The 10,993-nt window shown below is 42.8% G+C and overlaps 1 pseudogene; it reads right to left on the reverse strand.

Annotated features, from left to right (window-relative positions):
- Positions 1-7,817: 7,817 nt before the first annotated feature.
- LOC139746824 (eukaryotic translation initiation factor 4E type 2 pseudogene) lies at positions 7,818-8,543 on the reverse strand (annotated as a pseudogene).
- Between the last annotated feature and the right edge of the window lie 2,450 nt (positions 8,544-10,993).

Genomic DNA, 10,993 nt, shown 5'->3' on the forward strand with positions numbered 1-10,993 from the left:
GAATGTATGAGAAATACTTAGAAAAGCAAATGGATTTGTATGTAGCATTTATGGATCTGGAGAAGGCATATGATAGAGTTGATAGAGATGCTCTGTGGAAGGTACTAAGAATATATGGTGTGGGAGGCAAGTTGTTAGAAGCAGTGAAAAGTTTTTATCGAGGATGTAAGGGATGTATACGTGTAGGAAGAGAGGAAAGTGATTGGTTCTCAGTGAATGTAGGTTTGCGGCAGGTGTGTGTGATGTCTCCATGGTTGTTTAATTTGTTTATGGATGGGGTTGTTAGAGATGTGAATGCAAGATTTTTGGAAAGAGGGGCAAGTATGAAGTCTGTTTGGGATGAGAGAGCTTGGGAAGTGAGTCAGTTGTTGTTCGCTGATGATACAGCGCTGGTGGCTGATTCATGTGAGAAACTGCAGAAGCTGGTGACTGAGTTTGGTAAAGTGTGTGAAATAAGAAAGTTAAGAGTAAATGTGAATAAGAGCAAGGTTATTAGGTACAGTAGGGTTGAGGGTCAAGTCAATTGGGAGGTAAGTTTGAATGAAGAAAAACTGGAGGAAGTAAAGTGTTTTAGATATCTGGGAGTGGATCTGGCAGTGGATGCAACCATGGAAGCGGAAGTAAATCATAGGGTGGGGGAGGGGGCGAAAATCCTGGGAAACTTGAAGAATGTGTGGAAGTCGAGAACATTATCTCGGAAAGCAAAAATGGGTATGTTTGAAGGAATAGTGGTTCCAACAATGTTGTATGGTTGTGAGGCGTGGGCTATGGATAGAGTTGTGCGCAGGAAGGTGGATGTGCTGGATATGGGATGTTTGAGGACAATATGCGGTGTGAGGTGGTTTGATCGAGTAAGTAATGTAAGGGTAAGAGAGATGTGTGGAAATAAAAAGAGCGTGGTTGAGAGAGCAGAAGAGTGTGTTTTAAAATGGTTTGGGCGCATGGAGAGAATGAATGAGGAAAGATTGACCAAGAGGATATATGTGTCGGAGGTGGAGGGAACGAGGAGAAGTGGGAGACCAAATTGGAGGTGGAAAGATGGAGTGAAAAAGATTTTGAGTGATCGGGGCCTGAACATGCAGGAGGGTGAAAGGCGGGCAAGGAATAGAGTGAATTGGATCGATATGGTATACCGGGGTCGACGTGCTGTCAATGGATTGAATCAGGGCATGTGAAGCGTCTGGGGTAAACCATGAAAGTTGTGTGGGGCCTGGATGTGGAAAGGGAGCTGTGGTTTCGGGCATTATTACATGACAGCTAGAGACCGAGTGTCAACGAATGGGGCCTTTGTTGTCTTTTCCTACCGCTACCTCGCACACATGAGGGGGGAGGGGGATGGTATTCCATGTGTGGCGAGGTGGCGACGGGAATGAATAAAGGCAGACAGTGTAAATTGTGTACATGGGTATATATGTATGTGTCTGTGTATATATAAATGTGTACATTGAGATGTATAGGTATGTATATTTGCGTGTGTGGACGTGTATGTATATACATGTGTATGGGGGTGGGTTGGGCCATTTCTTTCGTCTGTTTCCTTGCGCTACCTCGCAAACGCGGGAGACAACGACAAAGCAAAATAAAATATATATATATATATATATAGAGAGAGAGAGAGAGAGAGAGAGAGAGAGAGAGAGAGAGAGAGAGAGAGAGAGAGAGAGAGACATTATGACCTTAGATATGAATAAGGAGACTAGGAAATCTGGATTCTCGTGTTGACATGGAGTGATGGAGGCACAGCTTATATCAGTGTATACAGAAATATTTTTCATATCAGAATGTCTGTAATGCTCTTGTATGAGAAGGACTGGGACACCATCACTGCTAGATTTTGTCTTCATAAATGCTTCACAAGCATGGATCTTGAGTGCATCTTACGTGATTTATCCTAAAGCATTTACTTTTGTTGGGGTTAATGCATAACTTAACAAAGCAGAGATGAGACAAAGTTTAAAGAGGAAATAAACAGAAGTCGTGAAAACTACACCAAACTTTAAACATTTTGTGTCAGAATAGATTGGGAAATTAGGCAAAGTAACCAGAATTCTGACAATGTGTGGATCTATGTTACTTTCACTGTAGGGGTAGTAAATGAGTAAACCTAGTCTCAGATACAGAGGGAAAGTTGAAAAAGTGGGAGGTATGGTTTGGTAAGAAATGTCAAAAAACAAAGGTTTGAGAAGTGGTGTGACAGCATTTGCCTGGTATATGAAAGGACATGAAAGAGTGAGCAAAGAAACATTGAGAAGAATATGGACATGTCAAGGGAAAATCTAAAATTTCTCTGTGAATTCACCATGTGAAAATATTCAACTAAAGAACAGCTTTTCAGGTCAACGTGATCACATGCGCCATTTTGTGTCCTTTGAATTTAAACGCTTTAGATAAGACAGATTTTGTTTCTAGATCCTTAGTGATATTACACGGCTCACACACAGCAAGAATGATGGTAAGGCATTTATATCTGGATCATAAGCATAAGTGAAACCAAGAACAAAGATGGTTCCCATACTTTTTAATGACAAAATTTCACATGTTGCCAGTCTGCTCCCATTGGGGGTCTGTCTAAAATCACATAACTTCCCAGTTCCAAAACCGTTCATTTTTTTTCCATCAATTCTAAAGAAAAACTAGTCATGATTCAATATTCTTTTTCAGTTCAGTTATTAACGATTAACTGGCAATGTTGAGATAATGTAAATTGTATGCTCTGTAAAATTTCTTTACGGATTGAACATGGTGAATGACAGAGACCAAGCTGAATAAAACACACATATGGCAAAAAGATAGAAAAACAACTTCAATCTCTTTATCCATAATACCTTGCAGAGATAATTTCCTTACTCTTTTGCCATTTCGTTAAGTATCTTTCTCTTTTTGGTAACTGTAATGTCAGGATCGAGTTCATCTTGTTGTTGCCGGCTTTGAGATTCTCGAATTAGGAATATGTAGTTAGTCTGAGATATATTGATTTTAAACGGGTCCATCGCTGGCAGTTATTTCATTTGCAATATCTTCAACTTTTAAGTCACGGGGAAATCTGAACAAGTTAGAGATCTTGATACTTTTTTCTTCGTTGTCACTGATTACAGCATCATCGGTCTCTCTTGCTTTATTTAGAAACTATTCGCCATTTCCAGCGTTAGCAAGGTAGCGTTAAGAACAGAGGACTGGGCCTCTGAGGGAATATCCTCACCTGGCCTCATTCTCTGTTCCTTCTTTTGGAAAATAAAAAAAAAAAACGAGAGGGGAGGGTTTCCAGCCCCCCGCTCCCTCCCCTTTTAGTCGCCTTCTACGACACGCAGGGAATACGCTGGAAGTATTCTTTCTCCCCTATCCCCAGGGATATATATATATATATATATATATATATATACATACACGTCCACACGTGTATGTATATACGTGTATATATATATCTTTCTTTGCTTTCCTTCATACTATTCGCCATTTCCCGCGTTAGCGAGGTAGGGTTAAGAACAGCGGACTGGGCCTTTGAGGGAATATCCTCACCTGGCCCTCTTCTCTGTTCCTTCTTTTGGAAATTAAAAACAAAAAACGAGAGGGGAGGATTTCCAGCCCCCCGCTCCCTCCCCTTTTAGTCGCCTTCTACGACGCGCAGGGAATACGTGGAAAGAATTCTTTCTCCCGTATCCCCAGGGATAAGTAATCATATATTCACTCATATATCCATAGCACCTAATAAAACACATTTCTGCACAAGTAATTAGATACTAAGTAATCATTTATATTTATTTATTTATTTTGCTTTGTCGCTGTCTCCCGCGTTAGCGAGGTAGCGCAAGGAAACAGACGAAAGAATGGCCCAACCCACCCACATACACATGTATATACATACACGTCCACACACGCAGATATACATACCTATACATCTCAATGTACACACACAGACATATACATACATACACATGTACATAATTCATACTGTCTGCCTTTATTTGTTCCCATCTCCACCTCGCCACACATGGAATAACACCCCCCCCCCCATGTGTGCGAGGTAGCGCTAGGAAAAGACAACAAAGGCCCCATTCGTTCACACTCATTCTCTAGCTGGCATGTAATAATGCACCGAAACCACAGCTCCCTTTCCACATCCAGGCCCCACACAACTTTCCATGGTTTACCCCAGACGCTTCACATGCCCTGGTTCAATCCATTGACAGCACGTCGACCCCGGTATACCATATCGTTCCAATTCACTCTATTCCTTGCACGCCTTACACCCTCCTGCATGTTCAGGCCCCGATCACTCAAAATCTTTTTCACTCCATCTTTCCACCTCCAATTTGGTCTCCCACTTCTCCTCGTTCCCTCCACCTCTGACACATATATCCTCTTGGTCAATCTTTCCTCACTCATTCTCTCCATGTGACCAAACCATTTCAAAACACCCTCTTCTGCTCTCTCAACCACACTCTTTTTATTTCCACACATCTCTCTTACCCTTACATTACTTACTCGATCAAACCACCTCACACCACATTGTCTTCAAACATCTCATTTCCAGCACATCCACCCTCCTGCGCACAACTCTATCCATAGCCCACGCCTCGCAACATTGTTGGAACCACTATTCCTTCAAACATACCCATTTTTGCTTTCCGAGATAATGTTCTCGACTTCCAAACATTCTTCAAGGTTCCAAGAATTTTCGCCCCCTCCCCCACTCTATGATTCACTTCCGCTTCCATGGTTCCATCCGCTGCCAGATCCACTCCCAGATATCTAAAACACTTTACTTCCTCCAGTTTTACTCCATTCAAACTTACCTCCCAAATGACTTGACCCTCAACCCTACTGTACCTAATAACCTTGCTCTTACTCACATTTACTCTTAACTTTCTTCTTTCACACACTTTACCAAACTCAGTCACCAGCTTCTGCAGTTTCTTACATGAATCAGCCACCAGCGCTGTATCATCAGCGAACAACAACTGACTTCTCAAGCTCTCTCATCCACAACAGACTTCATACTTGCCCCTCTTTCCAAAACTCTTGCATTCACCTCCCTAACAACCCTATCCATAAACAAATCAAACAACCATGGAGGCATCACACACCCCTGCCGCAAACCTACATTCACTGAGAACCAATCACTTTCCTCTCTTCCTACACGTATACATGCCTTACATCCTCGATAAAAACTTTTCACTGCTTCTAACAACTTGCCTCCCACACCACATATTCTTAATACCTTCCACAGAGTATCTCTATCAACTCTATCACATGCCTTCTCCAGATCCATAAATGCTACATACAAATCCATTTGTTTTTCTAAGTATTTCTCACATACATTCTTCAAAGCAAACACCTGATCCACACATCCTCTACCACTTCTGAAACCACACTGCTCTTCCCCAATCTGATGCTCTGTACATGCCTTCACCCTCTCAATCAATACCCTCCCATATAATTTACCAGGAATACTCAACAAACTTATACCTCTGTAATTTGAGCACTCACTCTTATCCCCTTTGCCTTTTGTACAATGGCACTGTGCAAGCATTCCGCCAATCCTCAGGCACCTCACCATGAGTCATACATACATTAAATAACCTTACCAACCAGTCAACAATACAGTCACCCCCTTTTTTAATAAATTCCACTGCAATACCACCCAAACCTGCTGCCTTGCCGGCTTTCATCTTCCGTAAAGCTTTTACTACCTCTTTATTTACCAAATCATTTTCCCTAACCCTCTCACTTTGCACACCACCTCGACCAAAACACCCTATATCAGCCACTCTATCATCAAACACATTCAACAAACCTTCAAAATACTCACTCCATCTTCTCACATCACCGCTACTTGTTATCACCTCCCCATTTGCCCCCTTCACTGAAGTTTCCATTTGCTCCCTTGTCTTACGCACTTTATTTACCTCCTTCCAAAACATCTTTTTATTCTCCCTAAAACTTAATGATACTCTCTCACCCCCAACTCTCATTTGCCCTCTTTTCACCTCTTGCACCTTTCTCTTGACCTCCTGCCTCTTTCTTTTATACCTCTCCCACTCATTTGCATTTTTTTCCCTGCAAAAATCGTCCAAATGCCTCTCTCTTCTCTTTCACTAATAATCTCACTTCATCCCACCACTCACTACCTTTTCTAATCAACCCACCTCCCACGCTTCTCATGCCACAAGCATCTTTTGTGCAATCCATCACTGATTCCCTAAATACATCCCATTCCTCCCCCACTCCCCTTACCTCCTTTGTCCTCACCTTTTTCCTTTGTGTACTCAATCTCTCCTGGTACTTCCTCATACAAGTCTCCTTCCCAAGCTCACTTACCCTCACCACTCTCTTCACCCCAACATTCTCTCCTTTTCTGAAAACCCATAAAAATCTTCACCTTAGCCTCCACAAGATAATGATCAGACATCCCTCCAATTGCACCTCTCAGCACATTAACATCCAAAAGTCTCTCTTTCGTGCGTCTATCAATTAACACGTAATCCAATAACGCGCTCTGGCCATCTCTCCTACTTACATACGTATACTTATGTATATCTCGCTTTTTAAACCAGGTATTCTCAATCACCAGTCCTTTTTCAGCACATAAATCTACAAGCTCTTCACCATTTCCGTTTACAACACTGAACACTCCATGTATACCAATTATTCCCTCAACTGCCACATTACTCACCTTTGCATTCAAATCACCCATCACTATAACCCGGTCTTGTGCATGAAAACCACTAACACACTCATTCAGCTGCTCCCAAAACACTTGCCTCTCATGATCTTTCTTCTCATGCCCAGGTGCATATGCACTAATAATCACCCATCTCTCTCCATCAACTTTCAGTTTTCCCCATATCATATGGGGTAAAATATGGGGGGGGGGTAAACTAAGTAATCAATCCATCATATAACCTCTTTGTCGTATACCCTCCTATTATCTATAACAAAATTAAAAAAAATTCCTAAATACCTGTAAATAAAAGAGAACACTTGAGCTTTCACCTTGACTTTCTATTGCTCTGATAATTTTCGTCCCACAAAGGGGCCCCTAAAACCAAAATATGGCTATCTACATAAAAAAAGGTACAACATTCTTTTTTTTTTTTTTACAAAATCCAGGAGCATTACTTTTTTCCATTACTTTGTAATTAGCTTCAAAATACTTCCTCCCAGTAAAGACAAACTGTAAATGACCAACAGCTTATATGCTGCCAAGAGGCACAAAAAATATTTTGCTCAGGGATAAAATACTATCACTTTAAACTCATTTCCTAAATTTCACTGATCAAACCAAAGGAAGAGATGCTTGAGGATAAAAAAAACACTTCGCTTAGGGATGAAACACGATCACTTTAAACTTATTTCCAAACTTTCATTGATTAAACCAAAGCAAGAGACTGCTTGAAGATGGTAAACACATTGTGGACAGTAGTTTGATCTACCATTTTATGGTGGTCTAACTGTCTTGTTTGGGCCTGGTTTAAAAGCATGTCTTTGAATCTTTAGCGAGTTAAGCATAAAGCTGAAGTATAGCTCACAGACATATATATCTTAAAAGGATTACAGCTTAGATATTCCCATGTAATTCTGTGTCAGCTTTCAAAAATGTATCAGAGAAAAGGTATATGTTGCTTTGTAAGCAATTCAGAACATACATCACCTATGTACATGACCACAACTGCAACTTAGCACAGATATATTCTCACTCACACAGATGCATAGAGTATGATGGTTGTCTCAACCTCTTCCCCTATCCTCCCCCAAAATCTCTTCTCTCCAAGGAGGAGGGGAGAGGGGGGGGGGGGGGGAGCTGGAGGATAGAAACATCAGTGCAGGTCATGCCTCATGGGAGGGCAAGGTTTCCGCAGTAGGCTGGACGCGGAGTGGGTGTGCTTGAGAGAATCATTATGAGTTTTATATTCCATAACTGTATTGGGAGGAAGGTTAAGAACTCGCTTCAAAGTGTTACGGATTCGTCCTGTTGTTACTGTGTCCTGTGCAGTTCGATTCCAAATAGAGATAATGTCCTCCTGAAATCTTACTGATATGACAGCACCACAGATCTCATCTCCAACCATGAAGTGTTCACCTAGCATTGCCAATATCATGTTCTCCCAACACCGTGAAGCCAGTCCTTGGCGTAAACGAACAATCCATTTCCCTCCATTCTTATTCCCAACATCTTCCCACATGGGCTTTATTCCATCTTTAAAGATATGTATATCCGAGTGTGAAGTTAGGTCAACAGGAAGGACTAAACGACTATCGTAACCCCAAAACTGTTCCACTGATGCAAATCTTCCAAGTAACCTGAGGTTCTGGTCATAATTTTGTGTTGCAGTCTGCTCTCCTGGTGCTCGACGACTGAACCATATACAATAAGTATACTGCACTCTATGCTCCCCACACTTAACTTCAACTGGTGGCAATGGTTTTTCTGTCTCCTTTGAGTCGCGATTTCCACCCTCTTCTTCACCCGAGTCATCATTAGATTTACGAGCATCGTATTTGTTCACCATGGTGGACATGATATAAGAGTTGTCAACTACACAGTACTGTATTTATTTTATTTTGCTTTCTTGCTGTCTCCCGCGTTAGCGAGGTGGCGCAAAGAAACAGACGAAATTAATGGCCCAAATCCACCCAAATACACATGTATATACATATGCGTCCACACACGCACATATACATGCCTATACATCTCAACGCATATATACATATACACAAACAGACATATACATATATACACATGTACATAATTCATACTGTCTGCCCTTATTCATTCCTGTCGCCACCCCGCCACATATGAATATGACAACCCCCTCCCCCCGCATGTGTGCGAGGTAGCACTAGGAAAAGACAACAAAGGCTACATTCATTAACACTCAGTCTTTAGCTGTCAGATATAATGCAACGAAACCCAAGCTCCCTTTCCACATCCAGGCCCCACAGAACTTTCCATGGTTTACCCCAGACACTTCACACACCCTGGTTCAATCCATTGACTATACGTCGACCCCGGTATACCGCATCGTTCTAATTCACTCTATTCCTTGCACGCCTTTCACCCTCCTATATGTTCAGGCCCCGATCACTCAAAATCTTTTTCACTCCGTCTTTCCACCTCCAATTTGGTCTCCCACTTCTAGTCGTTCCCTCCACCTCTGACACATATATCCTCTTTGTCAATCTCTCCTCACTCATTCTCTCCATGTGACCAAACCATTTCAAAACACCCTCTTCTGCTCTCTCAACCACACTCTTTTTACTATCACACATCTCTCTTACCCTTTCATTACCTACTCGATCAAACCACCTAACACACATATTGTCCTCAAACATCTCATTTCTAACACATCCACCCTCCTCCGCACAACTCTATCCATAGCCCACGCCTCGCAACCATATAACATTGTTGGAACCACTATTCCTTCAAACATACCCATTTGTGCTTTCCGAGATAACGTTCTCACCTTCCACACATTTTTAACGCTCCCAGAACTTTCGCCCCCTCCCCCACCCTATGATCCACTTCCGCTTCCAAGGTTCCATCCGCTGCCAGATCGACTCCCAGATATCTAAAACACTTCACTTCCTCCAGTTTTTCTCCATTTAGATGTACCTCCCAAATGACTTGTCCATCAACCCTACTGTACATAATAACCTTGCTCTTATTCACATTTACTCTTAACTTTCTTCTTTCACACACTTTACCAAACTCAGTCACCAACTTCTGCAGTTTCTCACATGAATCAGCCACCAGCGCTGTATCATCAGCGAACAACAACTGACTCACTTCCCAAGCTCTCTCATCCACAACAGACTTCATACTTGCCCCTCTCTCCAAAACTCTTGCATTCACCTCCCTAACAACCCTATCCACAAACAAATTCAACAACCAAGGAGACATCACACACCCCTGCCGCAAACCTGCATTCACTGAGAACCAATCACTTTCCTCTCTTCCTACACGTACACATGCCTTACATCCTCGATAAAAACTTTTCACTGCTTCTAGCAACTTGCCTCCCACACCATATATTCTTAATACCTTAAACAGACCATCATTATCAACTCTATCATATACCTTCTCCTGATCCATAAGTGCCACACACAAATCCATTTTTTCAAAGCAAAAACCTGATCCACACATCCTCTACCACTTCTGAAACCGAACTGCTCTTCCCAAATCTGATGCTCTTTACATGCCTTCACCCTCTCAATCAATACTCTCCCATATAATCTCCAGGAATACTCAACAAACGTATACCTCTGTAATTTGAGAACTCACCTTTATCCCCTTTGCCTTTGAACAATGGCACTATGCAAGTATTCCACCAATCCTCAGGCACCTCACCATGAATCATACATACATTAAATAACCTTACCAACCAGTCAAGCAGGACAAGAGAGAGAGCTTTGGGACGAGAGTCAAGCAGGACAGGAGAGAGAGGCTTGGCAGGAGAGAGAGGCTTGGCAGGAGAGTGAGGCTTGGCAGGAGAGAGAGGCTTGGCAGGAGAGTGAGGCTTGGCAGGAGAGTGAGGCTTGGCAGGAGAGTGAGGCTTGGCAGGAGAGTGAGGCTTGGCAGGAGAGTGAGGCTTGGCAGGAGAGTGAGGCTTGGCAGGAGAGAGAGGCTTGGCAGGAGAGAGAGGCTTGGCAGGAGAGAGAGGCTTGGCAGGAGAGAGAGGCTTGGCAGGAGAGAGAGGCTTGGCAGGAGAGAGAGGCTTGGCAGGAGAGAGAGGCTTGGCAGGAGAGAGAGGCTTGGCAGGAGAGAGAGGCTTGGCAGGAGAGAGAGGCTTGGCAGGAGAGAGAGGCTTAGCAGGAGAGAGAGGCTTAGCAGGAGAGCGAGGCTTGGCAGGAGAGCGAGGCTTGGCAGGAGAGCGAGGCTTGGCAGGAGAGTGAGGCTTAGCAGGAGAGTGAGGCTTTGAAGTAGAGAGAAGCTCAGTATAAGAGAATGCTAAACATGAGATGGTCTTGTGGTGGGAGATGCTGGACACGAGAG

Source organism: Panulirus ornatus, chromosome 5 (genome assembly GCF_036320965.1).
Source record: "Panulirus ornatus isolate Po-2019 chromosome 5, ASM3632096v1, whole genome shotgun sequence".
NCBI classification, from domain to species: Eukaryota; Metazoa; Arthropoda; class Malacostraca; order Decapoda; family Palinuridae; genus Panulirus; species Panulirus ornatus.